We start from the raw sequence: 6,174 nt of genomic DNA on the forward strand, positions 1-6,174 counted from the left end.
TGAGGAGATGAAGGCGTGAATGAGTCTTTCAGCAGCAGAGGGTGTGAGTGAGGGTCTGATTTTGGCAACGTTGCGAAGGTGAAAGAAGGAGGTTTTAAAGACATGACGGATGTGGGGCTCAAGGGAGAGGGTTGAATCAAAAATCACACCGAGGTTGAGGGCCTGGGGAGATTGGGAGACAATGGTGCCGTCGATGGTGAGAGTGGGGTTATTGGCTTTGCTGAGAGTGGATTTGGAGCCTATGAGGAGGAATTCTGTTTTATTGCTGTTTAATCGCTGACAGACAGGAGTTGATGTGGGAGAGGGGGGGATTGTGGGGGGATTTGGTGCTGAGGTAGATCTGGGTGTCATCAGCATAACAGTGGAAGTTCAGGTTGAAGTGGCGAAGTATCTGACCATGGGGGAGGATGTAGATGATGAAGAGAAGGGGGCCGAGTACGGAGCCTTGGGGAACGCCTTGGGTGACTGTGACTGTAGCAGAGGTGTGGTTATGAGAAGAGATGAAGTGGGATCTGTTGGAAAGGTAGGAACGGAGCCAAGTGAATGCAGTACCTTCGATACCAAGGTCTTTGAGTCTGGCGAGCAGGATGTTATGGCTCACGGTATCGAAGGCTGCACTCAGGTCAAGAAGAATAAGGATGTTAAGGGAACCGGTGTCAGCAGAAGTGAGGAGGTCGTTGAAGACTTTGAGGAGAGCAGTTTCTGTGCTGTGGAGGGGGCGAAAACCAGATTGGAAAGGTTCAAATTGGTTATTGGCATGAAGATGAGTTTGTAATTGTGAGGCGACTATACGTTCAAGGGTTTTAGACAGAAAGGGGAGGTTTGATATTGGGTGGTAGTTATTAAGGGAAGAGGGATCCAGACCAGGTTTTTTAAGGACTGGGGTGACAGCGGCAGTTCTGAAAGCAGAGAGGACAGTTCCAAGGGACAGTGAGGAGTTGAAGAGGTTAGTGAGGTAGGGGGAAAGGACGGGGAGGCATTACTTCAAGAGTGGAGTAGGGAGGCAGTCAAGTGAGCAGGTAGTGGGTTTGGAAGAGCTGATGAGTTTAGAGATTTCAGGAGTGGTGACCAGGTCAAACTGGGAGAGGAGGCAGTGTGGAGGAGGAGGAGGAGGGAGGTCAGGCGGGATAGGGGGAAGAGGGTCCGTGGTAGGTGCTGGAATGATTCTTTCAAAATGTCTTCCCTTTTGTGTTTTGAAAGTGGTAAAGGTGGCAGAGAGAACTTCACTGATATTGTTATGTTTCTCCACTCATTTATTCAGCTTTTTGTCTCCAATAAAATCACCTGTTGGTATATTTTAAACGATGTCCCTTCAGGGTAACTGGCAAAAATGTTCATAGCTTTTCCAAACGGCCACAGCTGACGTGGTGAAAAGTCTGCTCTCATTGGGATAAACATTCAATCAGGGAAGCTATCTTTCCTCTGAGGCATTGATAGTGTCCAGCTCTGGTTTGTACATATGAAAGTTTCAGAAAGTTACAAAAACTGTCAGACGCATACTGATGCCTTGAGGCTGTTACAGTTGAGTGATATAATTTTTCTGAATTTGTTTGTAGTGTTAAAGCTCAATAAAAAGAACAATGAATCATCCTACTTGTTTGGTCATCATATATTCATATTACAAATTTGAAAGTCTTTCCTAAAACACCAATAGCTGCATTAAATAAATGTCACAATATTTGAGTTTGTCATTATCCCTCAGTGTTATATTATATTTGTTGTGTTACAAGATATCTTATTTTATTGATAGAACATTTTATGTTTATCGCATGCCCCTCCCATGAATCTGGCTGTTTCTATTTCCTCTCATCATCCATCCATCCTTAAATCCTTCTTTTCATCCATCACTGCACCCATCCTTACAAATAACCTTCTATTCATCCCTTATATCTTTGTAGTGCCTTTGTTATTGCCATCTATATGTCCCTCATATATCCATCTATACGTTTCTGTATCTCCTGTTTACTGTGAGTAGGAGGCAGGATGGCAATGACAGTTAAAGACCCTGCAGCAGATCAAATGAGTTTGTCTAGCTGTGACCAGACCTGGGGAAGTGGTGGCCTTGTCGTCAGCACGTAACATGGGGACTGCCTGGAGCTGCCAGACAAAACCACTCAAGTGCAAAACTAATCTACCTATCCATTTGTCTGAGAGCAACAGAGGCAGACGAAAGGTGGTATAATTGTGCTCAGTGTTGTAAGTATTGCCACCGCTTTTTGTTTCTCATGGTTATGGAGGCCAGATTTCACAGCCCATTTTTATATAGCACTCTGTCTATCTCTAAGCAGTTTTAGATTGCACAGACATGCTGATAATTGATTGAAAAACAGGTCCTCCATAGGTAGGTGTGTTGTCTGTATGTGTGTGTATGTGGGGTTTAAAGCCTGGTTGCATTTTATGAGCAATAATCTGTTTGTGATCCTCTGTGGATGCATAGATAATGCATCTTAGTCAGCAGACTGGTAGCTTGTATATTATAAAACTGTACTCAGGGTAATTGACTGAAAGGAGGCGAGATGGAAGAATAGAGGTAAAAGATGAAGCCATATTGGGAATGACATATACATTGATGCCACCATCAAAATCTAGCACATCATGTGAATTTGAGTGAATTTTACACTTCAACCCATTCTATACATATATATATATATATATATATATATATATATATATATATATATATATAATTGCGTCGCCCAAGTGAATAAAACTTACGACTGTATTATATCTTTGCATTACATTAGCATTTCTTTCCTTCCCTTTGCCTTTCTGACCAAAGCACCCAGGTAGTTAAAATGTTAATGAGTTGGATCAGTTTAATAATGTCATCAGAGCAAGGCTCATCAGTCATAGGTTCATATGGAATACCATATTGCTGACGTGGATACAGACTCAATGCAAATTAAGAATCATTATGGCCCTAGCTTTAAAAATACTGTGGCTTTTTCTCATGTAGATAAATTTCTTTGTGTACAGTTTAATGCATCCCATCCTCCAGACTTACTTCCTTTTATACTTTCCTTTCAAAAACTATTATTCTTACTTCTCTTTCCACGTTTTGTGCTGCTTTGCTGCCTGTGTCTTTTGAATGTACTTTTTCTCTCCAGGCATTTCCTTCTCAGTTTTGAGCTGCAACTTGCTGTTGTTTTTTCCTTTAGTTGTTGTCTTTCTGACGAGGGCTGTTTCCTGTGTTTCACACACACGCGCACACACACACACTAGCAATGCTGTCGCTCCCATTATCTAGATGTTAGTTTAGATTGGTTGAACCAAGATGGCAGAGCATAATGCGTCTCTCTGGTCCTCTTTACTGCTGGTTTGTGTGTGTACGCGTGTGTACGTGTGTGTGTGTGTGTGTGTGTGTGTTTGAGAGGAGAGAGAGAGATAGAGAGAGAGGTGTTACAAACTGTAATTAGGGCAATATGACAATCTACTATATACCATAACATTTGTCATCTGCCAGGGACGTTGCTTTTCTGCTTTTCCTGTTTATACAGGTATGATGCAAATTATTCAGAAGGATAACATTATGGCAGTGTAGACATAGGATTTTTTGCATCAATGTAATTGAAGTTTCTTGATTTTTCAAGTATTATTTCGGTGGATTAGCAAAACAACTCACGTTGTCCCATGTTGTTTTTTTCTATAATTGCTTTCTCAGTTGAAAATGTACTATATCATAATATACTGTACATTAATATCATGATTTAAAGTTTCACATATAGTTGCAAAATAGGAGGAGCTATTTAGGGCACCCCTGATTTGTAGAAGACCCCTTCATTTTTTTCATAATGCTAGTAATGCAGTTGGAGCACTTATACAGTTTGAATCAACATGAAACTCTCCTGGTTGGATCAGTACAAAAGATGAACTGTAAAAAATAATATAGAAAATATCCTTTGAATGTACAATAAAAAATAAGGAGAGGATAACTTCGAACTTTGATATAATTGTGGAATCGCAAACTTAATTTTTTCAGCATCACCTTAAAATCAGAGAGTGTCATTATATGTTGACTACTGGGTGAAATGTGCAACCCACCTGCGACATTTTGTGTTTCCAAGATTTAAAGTTTAAGCTGCACACATTTAAACAGAGAAAAATAAGAGTAAAGTGTCTCAGGATCCAAATAAAATAGAGAACTACCATGATCTGAACACCCCCACTGTCTGCAAGTCTGCCACCTGGGGGTTTGAATCCTGGAACTTCAGATCTCCAGGTTAGGTGACTTACTGACTGTTTTGGCACACCTTTTCTCAAGTTGAGGTAGTGACGTCACATGTGCCAGACAGTCAAGATGTTGGTTAGAAAAATAAATAAATAAATCATGCATCATTCTGCCAGTTTTGGGTGTGTTGTGTATTATTTTGGTGGCATTTGATCCAAAACTGAGTTAAAAAGAAAATGTTGTTCATACTGCACAAGCTACAGCAAGATACTGGATATCACTGCAGACTCACCATTTGACTGATGTGAAAACCCTTTGAAACACTTGATATTGGCCATCTGAAGAACGACTCTGTCGAGTTCGGTAGCGTTTGAAGAAAGACTTGTGGAGATATAGATGTTAATTTAATTAGCATATTCTGAAAAATATAGTCACTGACTTCTGAATTGACCATAGGTTGCAGAATTTTGTACAAATCCATCCAGCGAATTACGAGGTATTAACTTTTTGCAAGTGTAGCTAGATGACCGCCCCCTAGTGGAAGAATATCCCAGGACTGCTCTGCAAACTGCCTAAACACCTGTAGCGGAGAAAAAGGAGAAAGAAAGAAGAAGAAGAATCAGAACAAAACCAATAGGGCTCCAGCAGCTTCGCCGCTTGGATCCCTAATAAACATTTGTAGTTACTAATTGCTACAGTTTCCATTAAGCATGTCAAGCTGAGGTCAGCAGTTCACCCTCTGATTGCATTCTCAGTCTGATGAAAATCCATAATCCAGATTTCCCACTGTTAGTTAGTTATAAACTAATATTTCCCAGGAGCACCACTGATCCAAATAAAATGTTGACGTACCTCCATACTGTCTTTCATCTTTTTTGCATTTGTGTACCACGTTAGCTTGTTCATCTTTATCTTGCAGTCCCATTTCCTTTTCATCTCTGCCTATGCTCCATTCAGGTTCAGATTACACACCTGACTTCCCATCCCAGGAGAGTGTATATAAGCCAAATATTTTGTCACATAAGTATATGTCAGCATGTGTGTGTTTAAAAGCCATATCTTTAATTCTCTCGTGTATTTGCGAGTTATATCCACATTTGTGTATCCCTTGTATCCTGTACAGCATACAGCAGGCCTCATCCATTCCTAATTAGTATGTGATCGATAGCTGGTTGTTGTGATGCTGTGCGTGGGGAGCCGCATCAGAGCAGGGAAACAATGACATTTCAGCGGACAGGGATTACTCTGTTGACCTTACTGTTGTGATTAGAATTCATCCCCAGCTCCCCCAGTGATGACCTCACCTTGTTCACACTGCACAGGGATGCTGGAGATTGTTCAAAACTTGTTCCTCTCCTCCAGCCCCCTCCCTCCCTCTTCCTGACCTCTGCTTTACACTTCTGAAACATCCTCTGCAAGCATATTTCTTTTCTAATGTTTTTTTTTACTTCCTTAACCTCTTTCTATTTTCTACAAGCATGGCTGCATCTTGCTTTTAAATTACTGCTACATCCATCTTTACATGTTTACTGAACCTTCTATATATCCCACTCTTGCTACACTGTCATCTCAAGATTATGTATCACACAATTTGTGCCTTCTGCTGCTCCAACAACCAAAACTTTCTGCAGGGAAAGATGGAAGAATGTGTTTTTGTAATGTGGGAGAACTTAACTAAAATGGCCGCAAGGCAGTCTGAACTGAGCTGAACTAAACTAAAGATTGCAGTTTTTCACAACTGCTAAAATACTAAACCCCATTCTCTGAACCCAATGCTCAGTGGCCTAAACCCATTTGTCAAACCAATCTCTCTTTTGGCAAAACCTTAAACAAGTTCAGGTAGTTAATACACATTTTGGAAATGTCATCCACTCTTTTTGCAAAACTCTAAACACATTCTCACTCACTAAAACAAATTTTGCACTGTGATGCACTTGTGTTGCAAAATGATAAATACATACGGCAAAAGTTAAACACAACTACAACACAGCTGTCATCTTTTACAC

Source organism: Micropterus dolomieu, linkage group LG01 (assembly GCF_021292245.1).
Source record: "Micropterus dolomieu isolate WLL.071019.BEF.003 ecotype Adirondacks linkage group LG01, ASM2129224v1, whole genome shotgun sequence".
In the NCBI taxonomy this organism is placed as follows: domain Eukaryota; kingdom Metazoa; phylum Chordata; class Actinopteri; order Centrarchiformes; family Centrarchidae; genus Micropterus; species Micropterus dolomieu.